Genomic DNA, 15,040 nt, shown 5'->3' on the forward strand with positions numbered 1-15,040 from the left:
CAAAGAACCGACTAAACAAGTGCAGAAATGTGTAACAACAGACTGTGTGCCTCTGTGAGACCATCTTTTTTGGCTATATAAGCTTCACTCACTACATCCTCAGGAAGCCAGTCCCAGAGACCTATGCCATGTACTGTTTTCCTTGTGCTCAAAAAGCATAAGCCCCAGAAAAGCCTCTTTTGGGTGGTACTGCTTTGCCTTTTCTTCATTTCTGTCATTAACTGAGCAAAGACTCCTAGTCAGACTGGCAATGTATATACATTTCAAAGCTTATCAAATGGTACATTTTAAATAAACACAGTTTATTGTAAATCAATTATGCCTCAATAAAAAGTCTTAAAATTCAATCAGTGGAGGTATTCCTGAGTGAAAATTAGAAGATAAATGTACATTTATTTAATTTTTCCATGCTAACATGAAGGCCAAGTAAAAAGGTTACTATTCGCCAGACACCACACTAGATATTATGATACAAAAAACAAACCTGAAAGATAAATTTAGCAATTAGGCACATCTCCAAGAGTACATACATGGGGCCACAGTTAAAGGATATGACAAGAACAATAAAAAGAAATGCTAACCAAATTCCTAACAAAAGTCTTCCTCTTTATACAGAATTCCCTCATCTGAAAAGAATTTGTTCTAACAATTTACAGAATATATGTCTTAAAACAGCCTGATCCCTAAACAGCTCCTCTGTAAGAGGCCTGGAAATCCAGCCCAGTGGTCAAATAAGCAGATGGTAATACAGGAAGAAGCCTCAAGATTCTTCAGGAGCTATAACTGCCTGGGGTAAGCCATTTAAGACCCTGATGAACCTCAAGTCCTTATTTAAAATATAGAAGCAATAATTTATCTGGCTATCTGAAAGGGCTGCAATGAGATAAAACATCTAAAATCCCCCTAAAAGTTATAAAGTGGAATATAAATACTATATGGTATTCATATTAAAAAATAAATGTTTGCCTTACAAATTAAAATTTTTAACTACCTTCCTTTTCTTATTAATAGCATAGGAAAAGGAAGAAGCTACTTATCAACATTATAATCAGTCTGTAATCATACTGTGAAGTATATGAAAAGCTCATAAGTGATTCACTACATTATTATTATTTACAATGTACACTAAATATTTGTCAGATTAATGCTTTTAAATAAAATCATTAGCTCCTTATTCAAGATATAATAAAAACACAACTTAAAAGCATTTTACAAACACAAAATTTAGCTAGAGCTGCATTATTTTTACAATTAAAATACATCAATAAATATTCTAATGCTAAAACCATTGAAAGTATTTTAACACTTGCTAGAGAGATCTGACTTTCTGAAAAATACTTACTTCAAAGAATTTGAAAAATTCCCAATTTTTATTAGATATTTAGATATTCGGACTTATAAAGCCCTATGACCTCTTCCAATCCAATTAATTCTCAAAAACATCTAATTTTTGTTTCTAATTAGGTAGTTAACCATAAAATTATAAGTCTTGTCATTAGCATTAACTCTTTTGGTTAAGAATGATATATTTATCACATATTTTTCTCTAACTTTTAGGTATCAATTACTTGAAAATGACATTGACTATGTAAATCACAAAAGAAAACCCAAAATGCCAAAAACCCAAAACCCAAAATAAATCTGAATTCCAAAGGAAAACAAAGAATTATAAAACACAAAATTGGACAGTTTGCCAAGTAGGTAAAGAAAACATTGTCGCCATACCCCAATTATGAAACTGAATTATAGGAGATGACTTTTCTTTCAATGGTAGGATTGAAATGAGGGCCTCAGGCATGCTAAGTACAAGCTCTACCACTGAACTACACCCCAACCCCCAAATCACCACTGTTGTTCATTAATGTTGGTCAAAAATTTACAATTTTATATGCATGGACAAAATAAAACAGGATAAGGTTAAAAAAGTAGTAAATTTGTGTAATTCACTTGGCAGTTCCCAGTGTGAATGCTACCAACCTTGAGTTTCTATTTTTTATAACAAAAAGCTTTATGATAGCATTATTTCTGGCAACTAAAACTACACTCATGAAATAAAGTTTTTAAAATAATTAAATCGTTATTTTAAATAAATATTCCTAATTCTCTAAGCCATCAAAAGCAGGAAGAGAAATACTAAACCATAAAATATGTCAAGTGTACAAACTATGTACTTCTTCTCAAACATCCAACTTTAGCATCCAATCAGCTCCATTCTTCTGAACAAATTCCACTGAATAACAGTGGGATCACCATCAAAAAGCATTAGTCAAGGGGGCTAACTAAAGAAAATCAGTTAAAATATCAAAATCATAAAGCTAATGGTAATGAATTAGTTAAATAATGGAATAGGAGAACATTTCACATAAACATTTTATATACATTGTATCATTTATATCTCACTACAACTTTAGTCTCGTATTGCACCCATTTAACAGATAAAGAAACAAAATTCAAATAGGTTACCTAGCTTACCCAAATTAATGTAACTAGTAAATTAAAGAACCTATATTCAAAATCAGCTCTATCAAACATCAAAGTCTTATGCTGTTTCTGCAGCAAAGATCTTCTTGGAATAAAGGTAAGGTATATAATATGTCATTAAAAAAGTAAGTCATACCCAGGTGGGTGGCACACACCTGTAATCCTAATGGCTCAAGAAGCTGAGGTAGGAGGATTGTGAGTTCAAAGCCAGCCTCATCAACGTAGCAAGGCGCTAAGCAACTCAGTAAGACCCTGTCTCTAAATAAAATATTAAAAAGGACTGGGAATATAGTTCAGTGGTTACATGCCTCTGGGTTCAATTCCCAGTACCAAAAAAAAAAAAAGAAAAAAGAAAGTTACACAATTATTAAAACATGTATTTGTTTAAATTTCTAAGCATTCTACTCAGCTACAAAACCTTCATTAAATTTTAACTCATCTGAAGCTAAACGATGACTGTAATATATTTAACAAATTTGTTTGCCATCTTACAATTTAAGAGGACATTTTAACATTGTTTTAGCAATCCTCTTTAAGTTAAAAGCAAAAGCTATTTAATGGAATTTAAACCAATGCATACCTTTGAAGGACTATACACAATTTTCTCAGTTACATTAGCATAAAGAAGAAAATGCTAAATGAAACTTTTCCTCCAGATGATGCCCACTTTTAACTTTAAAGGAAATACCAATTTAAAACCACAGTTATAAAAATGTTGCAGTGCTTTTAGAACTTTCAGATTCAGATCAAAAGTCAGGAGGGAGCTGGGGATACAACTCAGTGGTAGAGATCTTGCCTCCCACACGTGAGGCACTGGGTTCAATCCTCATGATCACATAAAAATAAATAAAATAAAGACAGATATTGTGTCCATCTTTAAAAAAAAGTGGGAAGGGTCTGCTGGAGAGCAAGAATAAGCGCAACTGACCCTCCCCAAAGGAACTTCCTTTCTGACTTGACTTTTTGTTAATGACAGACAAGCCCTGAGCTGGTGGAAGTGAACAACTACCCAGGTATTTGACTGACAACTGTCAAATCCTTGCCCTATTCATAACTGCAGCTGATGCTACCCTGGTACACAAACAGGCAGCAGCCCTAGGTTGGGTACAGATAGGGCCATACTGGGGTACAGATGGGGCCCCCAAGCCCAGGTGAACTAGTATCAATGGCCCCACTCCTGGATTCTCATCAGAGGGAGTTACTGGGACTTAGCACCAAAGCTTCTGCAAATGCAACAGGGCCTGTCCATCAAATGGAGGCATGACTAGCCATGAAAGCACAATCTAACCCAATTATGCAAGTGCCAGAAAAGCTGTCACAGCTCTCCTGGTTACCAGGGAAACCATCATGCCCCACTGGGTCTGTTCCAATGACAGCTACAGTAGCCCAGCCTCTGGACTCTCACTGCCCTGGAAGGAGGACAGATGGTTGGCTTGGTGAGGTAGAGATTGGGGGCTGCTGCTTCATCTAACTGGGTTATAATGAATGCTGCCACTGCTCCTGAGGTCCCATCAGACTTTCAGCCCTGCCACTACATAAGCCACGGGGCTGTCAATCAAGCAGCTACTTCTTCAGTGGTGCAACCCCGCTGTCATCAGGATGGCTGCAGGCTCAGCTGTCCTGAAGTGGTTCCAGGAGATGTGGCTTCAGCTCTAGCAGCTTCAGACAACTTACAGTTAGTCATCCAGGAGGTCTCCAACCTGTAGCCACTTTGGATGCCTCCACCCACCTTCAGCTGCCCCCATACTGGCAGAAAAGGAGCACCTATCCAGCCCACAACAGCCAGAACAAGTGAGCCTAATATACCTGTGCAGGCTGGCCTGACTAAGCAGGTCAGCCAACAGGAGACTGTGCACGTGTGTTACCCTACCCCTATTTGGCTAAAAAGCAAACTTCCTCATCAGGCCAGTCTGAGACCTGCATCCTGTGTATGGACTCCCTATGCTGGAGTATAATTTCCAATAAAGCCTTGTTGAGATGGTTCTACTACTGTGCATGATTTCGATTTGGGGTAAAAAATAAATTGAACTGCTTGCATTAAAAGCTGGTAACAAGGTCTACTAGCCCTATAGAATGCCTAACAGAGAGAGCTGCTTAAAGCTCTAGAGAGCAACGGAGAGCTGTGGAGGAGGTGAGAAAACACAGCTAGAAGCTGCTAGCTCTGATCACTAGATGTGCTCCCGTAAGCTGCCAGGGGATACTACCCTGGTTGCAAAGGCACTGCCAGGAGTGGCTGGGACAGCTATTAACACCTTGAGGATAAGATTACTCTAAGGGTAAAGGGATGCTGGCACTCAGAGCTGCTAACACTAAGGGAGATGCACTTTACCTTTTCATGATTTCCATCCAAACCAAGCAAAAGAACCCCTGACTGACTGGTAACTGTAGCATTCAGCATCAATTCCCAACTCCTTCTGTGCTCCTCCTTACATGAGACTTAAAGTCTAAATCAACATTTCCTAGACTTCCTTGCTAAGTGAATTGTGAATCTGATTTATTATTTTTCTTTCCTTAACAGAATGCCATTTCTTTCTCTTGCTTTATTATATTAACAGTACTATATTGAATAGTAATGACAGTGACCACCCTTGCTTTGCACCTAATGTTAGGTGAAAGCATTAGTCTTTTATCAATAATTACAATATTAGCTACAGTTTTACATAGATTTCTTGATATATGAAGTTGAGAAAGCTCCTATTTTTAAGTTTGTGAGAGTTTGCCTTCTATTTCTATCTTTCTAAGCTTTATCATGAATGGATAATGAGTATTGTTATATGCCTTTTCCCTTGCATATATGAAGGTGACCATACAGTTTTTTAAAATTCTGTTGTTCATTCTGTTAATATTTTGAACTACAATTTTCAAATACTGAACCAATCTTTCACTTATAAAATAAATGGCACTTACCCAGGATGGATTATCCTTTTCATATTAATGAAATTTAGCATTCAGGATGTTTTATTCATTACCAGAAGTTTGTAGTATATAACTAATGAGACCAAGCATTAAGGATGTTTTCTTTCATTATTGGTAATTTGGCAATCAACAAGATGGCCTTTAGGAAACTACCCAGCCTCTAGCTTATACAATGTGTAACACATAAATAATTTATGACAGAATTAGCCTGAGGAAAAAATGATATCTGTTTTTGAGATCTGAAGAACTTAAAAACATTTCATGACTAGGCAAGAAGGATTAGATAGCAAGTATCTTTTTCTATTTCCTGAAATAACTTGAAAAGTATTGGTATTAATTCTTCTTTAAAGGTTTTGTAAAACTCCGCTGTATACCCATCCGGTCCTGGGCTTTTCTTGGTTGGTAGTCTTTTGATGGCTTCTTCAATTTCATCCATTGATATTGGTCTGTTCAAATTGTGTGTATCCTCCTGACTCAGTCTGGGCAAATCATATGACTTCTTGAACTTGAGGAGAGTTTGTTTTATGAATGTCGCAGCACCATTATTTGGTGCATAAATATTGATAATTGTTATGTCTTGTTGGTGAATGGTTCCTTTTAACAGTATATAATGTCTTTCTTTATCCCTTTTGATTAACTTAGTCTTGAAGTCGATTTTATTCGATATGAGGATGGCCATGATATTTATTTTTTAGTTTTCGGCAGACACAACATCTTTGTTTGTATGTGGTGCTGAGGATCGAACTCGGGCTGCACGCATGCCAGGCGAGCGCGCTACCACTTGAGCCACATCCCCAGCCCAAATCTTGACTTCTTAAACAGATTTATTATTAGCAAGATTCAGACAACAAAGAATTGGCTAAACTGCAGAAAAGAAAAAGCAAACTAGTAAAGAACATAGGGAAGTAAATAAGATCTCAGTTAACTAGGCCATAAGAAATTAACATGAAATAAATATATCAAGTTATATATTTTCTCTTTTAATGTCCTAATTATCGATTAGGATAAAAAGCTCTAAAATGTGATGTTATTATATTAAAATATGTTAAAATTGAATAGTAAATATTCAAAAACATTATTTTATGCTATCCTATTTCCAACAAAATTTCTAAACTATAATGTTATAGAAATGAAATGGCTTTAAAGGTAAAGACACACATTCTTACCATGTAATTGTTGACTTACAGGTTGCAGAGATTCCCTCAGTTAGCAGCACCACTTTGGCTCAGATATCAGTAGTAACAGCAACCAAAATTAAAACTAAAGGAAAAAAAATAAAAACAAAATTAAATGCCAATAGGCAAAAGCTTTCAAGTCTTCAAAAAAGCCTTAAATTAAAATTTCATATTTCAGTAATTTTAACAAGAGTCTTAATCCCAGAACCAGTTCTTTTCTAATTGGTTTAAGCAAGAAGCTGATATGGTATATGAATTCCCGTACAATTTCAACTCCCTATCCTGGAATAAACTCTGAAATTAACTTCAGGGACTCATAGTTATTAAGAGCTAAAGGTATATTATAGATACGTTCAACTGAACCACTCAATTCCTTTATTCAACCACAACATGCATTTTAGGGTTTGTTACTGCCTACAGAATCAATCAAATATTGATCACTGATGGAAGACCTGTACCTGATGAGAGCCTTTGTAGTAATTTTTCCCACAATAAGATTTAAACTTAATAAACACCTTAGGGATCATATCATAAATATTTAATAGTACACCTAAGGATAAAGTAGTAAAGATTTTATACCTGCTGAATGAACCCAAAAAAATATTTCCAGGATACTGGATATTAGCAACCAGGCTATGCAGCAATCTGGCAAATAATGTTTACCTATGTGCTATAGTATTAGGTAGTGAACCGTAAAATGCGGTTTCCTACTCAGAGTTATAGTTTACTTGGAATGAATACAAATAAGAAAAATTTAGTGAATAGGCATTAATTCACTCAGCAAAACTTTATCAAGCATCTTGTATAAGTCAGCCCCTTTAAACAAAATTGAGTAAGAAAATAACTGACAGGGGATTGGGGTTGTGGCTCAGCGGTAGAGTGCTTGCCTAGCATGTGCAAGGCACTGGCTTCAGTCCTCAGCACCACATAAAAATAAATAAATAAATAAAAGATATTTTTTAAAAAAGAAAACTGACAGATACATGCAAGCAATTTTAATGTTATAAGGTAGATTCAAAAAAGTGATAACATGACAGCCTAATAATAATGTATTGGAATATGTCAAATAGCTTCAGGGAATCTAAGGATAGGGAGGATTGAGGTTTGGGAAAGGCAGGCCAGGCAAGAAAAAGTAGAAACTGCCATTTCCATAGGGAGAAAAAAAAAAAAGAGCCTAATACACTCCCAAGTCTACTAGAAATAATTATAAGAACATGTATGAATTATTTATTTCGATAGATTTTGAGAACATAGTTCCGACTGCCACTATCCTTTCAAAAGTATCTTGATAATTCAGAATGAATATTTGTTCAATTCTACTCTGTTTTACATGTATCCTATTTTGCTTATTTAAAATCAAAAGCATCACACATCTTTCTTTCTCATTCTTAGGAGCAGCTGTACACCATGCTCTTGATTACACAGAGTAAAAGGAAAAAGTGAGCTTTTCCCTAGGTAATCTGCATTAAATCATCACCTTATTTATAAATACAGAATAATACACAGTCCTAGATTACTCAGACCTCATTTGTCTTCCATCAATCAGCTGATCTGATTTGACGATTCTGAAAGTAACCAGCACTATAAGCCCTATTAAAACCTATTTTAGAGATGGTTTTATCTAGCTAATGTGGCTACAACTAGCTAATGGTGCCTAAGAGTGAGGAAAGTGTTCAATGCCGGCTATGTTTTCTGGATGTTTAGGAATTCTTCCATTATTACTTTTGTTGTTGTTGTTATTAATATTATTATTATTATATTATTATTATAATAATCTAATAATAAATTAATATAATAATAAATAAATAATATTATTAGATTATTATTATTGTTATTGGATTGTCATTATTATTATTATTATTATTATTACTTTTGTTATTAGCTATTATTTGGTAAATGCTGTAGTCAGGATCAATCATAATACTAATATTTCACATACATTTAACTTAAGTCTTGAGAGGCAAGTTCTTCCATTAAAAATGAAGAACTTGAGGAACAGAAGGTGATTTGCCCAGGATCACACAGCCAGGGGGAAAAAGAAGTGTCAGGACAAGTTTCTCCAACTAGAGTCACTGTTTTTAACTATACTGGGCTGTCTCCTTTTGGATAAATAAAGATGCTCCCCTCCCCTTTCTTATCCAGCTGCTAACATACCTAAGTCAGGCACCACAAAGGTCTTGAAGAATTTAACTTCCCTTTTTAAGTGTGTAGCCTCATTGCCAAGTGACAGGCATCAGTCCTTTGAAGTTATAGATCAAGGTTATAAAGTATGAAACACAACATCTCTACTAAGAGGTACAATACTGCCAGCTCAGAGGTGCACATTTCCATGAAACACCATCATTCCAATTCTGTTCACATCTGTGGTTTAATCTCTACATTGTGCTGGCAGTGCCCCCCTATGGAACAAGAACACACCTGCCCTGTAATTTCTAAATTGGTCTTGTGTTTGTGATGCTCTATCAGACAATAAGGCCCACCTCCCTTCTAGCTATTTGTTGATTAGAAGAATGAATGAAGGAACAAACTTATATTTAAGGAAACACTCCCTCAAAAATCCCACCAAAGATGTACTTATATTTTCTGCACAATGCTATCAACTAACCCTGACCTTAAATCATAATTTAGGGAACAACCATAGACCAAAGCCAAGCCAGGATAATACCACCTGATTAAAAAAAAAAATTCTAAAAGTAAGGTGGAAGGACCAGACCATTTGTAATAATAACATGAGTTCAGGAAATTTCAATTGCATTACAGACTATTCGCCTCCGAAGCATACAAATTACTTTCTGGTTATGTTTCTCTGCACAGTGACACAAAAGACAACTAAATTTTTCTCATAAAATATTTAATTTTGTTCTAGAAGGCATTTTATAAGGTCAATGATATTAAGGTTTTCCCTAGTAATAAGCCCATAGTCTTACTTATCCACTACATTTAGAGTCAATATGAAATAAAGAATCTTGTGATGTGAAAATGTTTAACCTGAGAATAGGTTGTGTCAAAAAGACTGTTAATCTACCGATATTCTCCTAATCTGATTGTATTTGGATTTGTTTACTATTTTGGTCCTTGCCATCTCTCTTAAGCCTCTGAATTTTCCAGAAATCAGAAGCTAGCGCATACAGAGTTTACACAGGCTCTCTACAGAAAGACTTGTTCCGTACTTCATTCCCTAGAACCACCTCTTTAACCAGGCTCAAATTCTACATTCTCTTCAAATCCTAACTATTCACACATTAAGTTCTATTTACTTACAAGACTCTCAAACTGTATAGAACATTTAGCCACTATGAACTTCAGAGAAACATATCTTATTAAAATGTTAAATACAAAATTTTGGTATAAAGCATATGAGTAGCACAAATAACAGCAATTCCCCCACCCCACCCCTCTCTGATTATCTTAGCTTCAACTTCCCATTCCAAGAACAGTCCTGCATCTTTACAGCAGAGCCACATGAAGACATGTAACAGACCCCACCACCACCCTAGTCAACACATACATAAACTTTTAAGAGGAAGTGAGGCAAAAACAATCTTAAGTAATAAGTTAAGGTCCTTGCCCTTAGAACCCTTTATTTAATTAGTGGCAAACAAACACAAATACAAATAAAATAAGTAACAGAAGGAACACCACTATCAATTAAAATAAAAATGTTAGCTGACATTTACTAAACCACTATGTGCACTTTTATTTTAATAATAAAACCACATAATTTTCCCGTTTTGAGTATTTTATGCATTTAAAACTTGTCTATCACAGACCTAAATACAAGGGTCAACAACATTTTCTTCCTCTTTCATTTAAAGAACAATAAATGCCTAGGAAAGATGTGAAGAAAGGGCAATCAATTCCTGATGTAATATAACTCTGCAGAGATGTATTATGACTGCCTCATATCTTTGGGTTAACAGTTCCTGGACAGATAATCTAATAGCCCAGATAAAGTTCTGGGCACTGATTCATTCAAATGTTTAGTAGTGTTAAACAAAATTTATGGGAGATCATTATTTTGGACTGAGCTTCTACAGTAGGCTCCAGCTTATCAAACCAAATGAGAATCTGAGAACTGAGTCACTCATGCTAGGTGCCATGTGATCAAACTGAACTCTGAAATGTGCCAGTTTTCTAAATACAGATTCACAGAAACCAATCAAAAAAGGCCCAGTTTACTTGGGCTGGCACGATAAAATAAAGTTCCATCTGTTTTAACTCTATAAGGAAAGTAACTGAAGCAATCAACCCATTCTTCTGTTCTTATTTCTATAGTCTTCAACCCACTTTTGTCCATAAGACTGCCTCCTCTGCTCAGCTCATGAAAACAGTCATTTTGTCTTTATACAATGAAATGTTGCCTGATTCTAGAATCACAAATAAAATCCAGTTAGATCTTTAAATTTGTTATAATTCTGCTCTTTGACACCAGCCTCCTACTATGCTGCAGAATGTAGCCATGACTCTCACAAAGATGAAGCTATGTACAGGAAGATACCACACAGACCTGAGAGTGTGAAGTGTGAGGTCAGGGACAGGCATGCAGAGACTGATTCCATCTGCAATAAACAAGAAAGATCTAAAATTTGCATGTAGAACAGTGACATCAAGAGACTGATTTCTGTCTTTTCAGATGCACAGATTATACAAAGTTAATGTAAAGCTAAATGCTCATCACCATGTAAATACAGTGCTATCAAGTGACAGATACAGAGCTTGCTCTTAAAATAGTGCTTGTATTGTCCATCCATCCTCAAGGAAATGCACAGGCCCATATATTTGACTGAAACAATGTCACATAGTGAAAGAGACTGAGAACCATACACCCCATGTACTGAGGCTCCCCTCCACAACAGCCCACCTACTTCTGCTTGAACACTGTGGAGGCAGAGGAAGTTCATGATCTGTAGCCACAGTCATTAAATGTCACTATCTGAAATAAGGCTTCCTTTGTACTCAGTGAAAGCCTACATCCTTATAACTTCAAACCAGCACTTCCTGGTCTCCCAGATTCTGTGGAACCCTACAACTTTACCAGTTTCCTGGGATCTGAGGCAGGACTGCCCAGTGGTCTCCAGCTGGTCCCATTAGATGCTGCTCAGAGCCACACTTACCACCCAGGCCTGCAGGAAAGGCCCTCACCCTTCTCAGTCTCTCTCTGCCCTGACCCATCTCTCCCTCAGTGAATGTCTGACCAGTTTTATTTTCATCTCTTCACACTGCCACCACATGTGACACACCCTGTCCTGTAGCACTATGGGGCAACAATACTCAATTCCTGGGAACAAGATATAGGGGCATTACTTCCACTTGCCAGTTACCTTTCTAAGATAGGTTCCCCCTACTTTTCATCAGAACACCCTACCCTCAGCCTGCCCAATGCTGGCATTTTCTGTATCCACTGCTAGGCCTTAGCCCCTTTCCTACTAGTGAAACTCAATGGTAATTTCTGCTGCAAGATACTGCTCAAGCTAGCCTGGTAGCTACCACTTTTCCCCTTCTCTGTGCCCACCACAGAATGCTACGGACTCTTGAGCCAGATTCCAAGTCATGCTGGCTTCTCTGCTTACACAGCAGTTGATTTAAACCCAAGTTTCCCTAACTACAAAGATGAGACTGAGAGAAGTATTATTATGAGCTAATAATGTACTGGAAGAGTTGATCTTGGCAATATGATGTCACTACCCCACCTGCCCCTGGGGCTTAGCTCACCCAGATCATGCAATATGCCAGAGTGGAAAACTACCATGTCCTCCCAGGCCTTTAAACAGACAGGAGTTCACAGCAATTTCCTGATCAGTGTGGCCCAGAACAAAACAAATAAGCACAGGAAAAATGTAGAACCAAGATGATTTCACAAGTTCAGGTTTTGTTCTAGTCTTAAATTTGCTCACTTATTGATTACTACAACAAAAAGAACCAAATTGCTGAAAATCCAACTTTTCACTATAACAATTCTCTCTTATTATTTTCTCTTATTCTCCTTCTTTCTTGGTACATAGATAATATTAAAGGAAAAAAAAAACTTTTATCAAATAAATGAATTTCCCCAATGCCTAGGTAATAAAATAAATCATGATGTGTGTTCCTTGCCTACTTCAACTAGAGAAAGCTAGACATGCCTTGTACGCAATGATTTCATGCTTGCTCTGTGACCACCACTTTTAAATGCTGCACAGGCAATATGCATAATATGCATGAGAATTTGAGTCAACAGAACAGTTGTTTCCATTCAACCACACAGTTAATGGGCTTCTTTGCAATGGGTATAAAAAGATAAAATAATAATAACTTGTTTATGATAAAATAAGGCTTTCAGCTTGAGGAAAGACTGCTGTCTAGAATCAAGTTAAAAAAAAAAAAACAACTTTTAAGCAACATTCCGGAACAATCCACAATCATTAAATACAAATGTGGACTAGCACCACTTGGCATCAATAAGCCATTTTCTTTGGAATACTCAGAGGCAACCTGAACACTGCAGAAAAGAAAGGGGCAGGCAGGGTAGTAGGAGGAGACAGAGAACTGGACATTTTACAAGGTGGACAGAAAGTGATGAACAGGGCTCATGAACAGGAAAAGCAAGGTGAGGCTAGAGGGTCCAGAATTGTGTAGAAAACATATACAACAAGTTTACCAGCTAGAAGATTCCAAAATTTCAAATTTTTTTAAAACTCCCCATTTTTAAAAGTGGGACACACTATGCTTGGCTGATCTTCTGTTGCTCTTGACCCCACAAAGACTACAAACCAGTGTCTATCAGAGACGCCCTTAAAGGTAACAGATTAAATCTTGAAACAGATCCAACCCAAGTGAAAAGATTTCCTTGCCCAAACTATTTTTCTCTGCTTTAATTACTGAATCCTATAACTGGAATTCATCCCTGATTCAAAGAGATGTTAAAAACAGTGTGTTTTAGAATATAGAATGAGACACATTACGTAATTTTGTTACTAAATGGTCTCTTAGTGTTTCGCTGCTCAGTAACATACTCTTGAAATACATTTCCTCTTTTTTATTAATCAAAAACTGTAAAACACTTCAGAGACACATTAAACATTAATTATCAATACGAATTATATTTATTAGATTATAAGTGAAATTTCAGGCATATACTAACCTGACTTAAAAGAGTCTCCTGACTTGTTCTCTCTATTTCTAATCATGACCTTCATTAAACACCTCTGATTGCAAGAACACCACCTCATTTGCATATGATGAATGAATTAAAGCTGTTATACAACAGGCTCTCCATTGCAAATGACAAATTATTACTAACAACTTACATTTGAATCCACAGTGCCATTTACAAAAAGTCTTCACATAAATCATCTCATTTAATCTACAACAACCCTGACTCCAACAAGTCAGAAATCACTTTAACCATCTAAAAATTTAGGAAACAGGCTCACAGAAAGAAAAGACTCGTTCAAAAAAATCATACAGCCAAGTAAAGGTGGGAGACATTCACCTATCAAAAGTCAACTCCATCTCTGACTCCCAATTATGGTTTGGATGTAAGGTGTCCGCCAAAAGGTCACATGTGAGACAATGCAAGAATGTTCAGAGAAGAAATGATTGAGTTATGGGAGCCCTAACCCAATCAGTAAATTAATCACCTGATAGGATTTAGTGATAACTGAAGGGAGTGTGGCAGGAGCAGATGGGGCATGGGGGGTGCCTTTGGAGTATATATTTGTATCTGGCAAGTGAGCTCCAGCTCTCTCTGCTTCCTGACATCATGTCAGTTGCATCCCTCTTCCACACTCTTCCTCACCTTGAGCCTTGAGGAACAGGGTCTGCTGTCTGGGAATTGAGACCTCTGAAACCAGGCACTCCTAAATAAACTTTTCCTTCCCTAAAATGGTTCTGGGCAGATATTTTAGTTGCAGCAACAAAAAAGTGGACCCAAACACTCCCTCTATCTTTTTCAGTGTGTTGGTGGAACCATCCTAGCCTGGGTGAATCACCCCTCCCTACAAACTTCTATAGAAGGAATATCACCCATGTGCCAACCAACTTATGCTGCTGTATACTGTGGCTAACCTTTGGAGACCTATGCTTTGCCTCCTCAACTCAATCAGGAGCCCTGAGAGGGCAGGGATTGTGTGTTTTTGTAATATCCAGAGCCAATTCAGTGTATGTAATAGGCATACACTAAATTTCTGTTTATGATGCCACATGTCAATGAGCAGTCCAGTAGACAAGTTTCATTCCCTAACTTCAGAAACCAAGCCGTCAGCTGGGCATGGTGGTACACGCCTGCAATCCCAGCGCCTTAGGAGTCTGAGGAAGGAGGATCTTGAATTCAATGTCCGTCTCAGCAACTTAGTGAGGCCCTAAGCAACTCAGTGAGAGAGATCTTGTCTCTAAATACAAACAGGGCTAGGGATGTGGCTCAGTGATTAAGCATCCCAGGGTGCAAGGCTTTCTTAGCTTTGGCTGCATCCAGAAAATCTCATTCATGT

The 15,040-nt window shown here is 36.8% G+C and overlaps 1 protein-coding gene across 5 annotated transcripts in view; it reads right to left on the minus strand.

Annotated features, from left to right (window-relative positions):
• WASF3 (WASP family member 3) overlaps positions 1 to 15,040 on the minus strand; it is a 123,740-nt gene that overhangs the window by 70,880 nt on the left and 37,820 nt on the right. For 2 of the 5 annotated variants that reach the window (XM_081283888.1, XM_081283884.1), the window contains exon 2: positions 6,564 to 6,657. The gene's annotated coding sequence lies outside the window, so the exon portion shown is untranslated. Of the gene's footprint in view, positions 1 to 6,563; positions 6,660 to 11,083; positions 11,132 to 15,040 lie in introns of all 5 variants that reach the window. The other 3 variants (XM_081283887.1, XM_081283885.1, XM_081283886.1) reach the window with 3 other exon arrangements.

This window comes from Spermophilus citellus (genome assembly GCF_964194105.1).
Source record: "Spermophilus citellus genome assembly, chromosome: 1".
Lineage (NCBI taxonomy): Eukaryota > Metazoa > Chordata > Mammalia > Rodentia > Sciuridae > Spermophilus > Spermophilus citellus.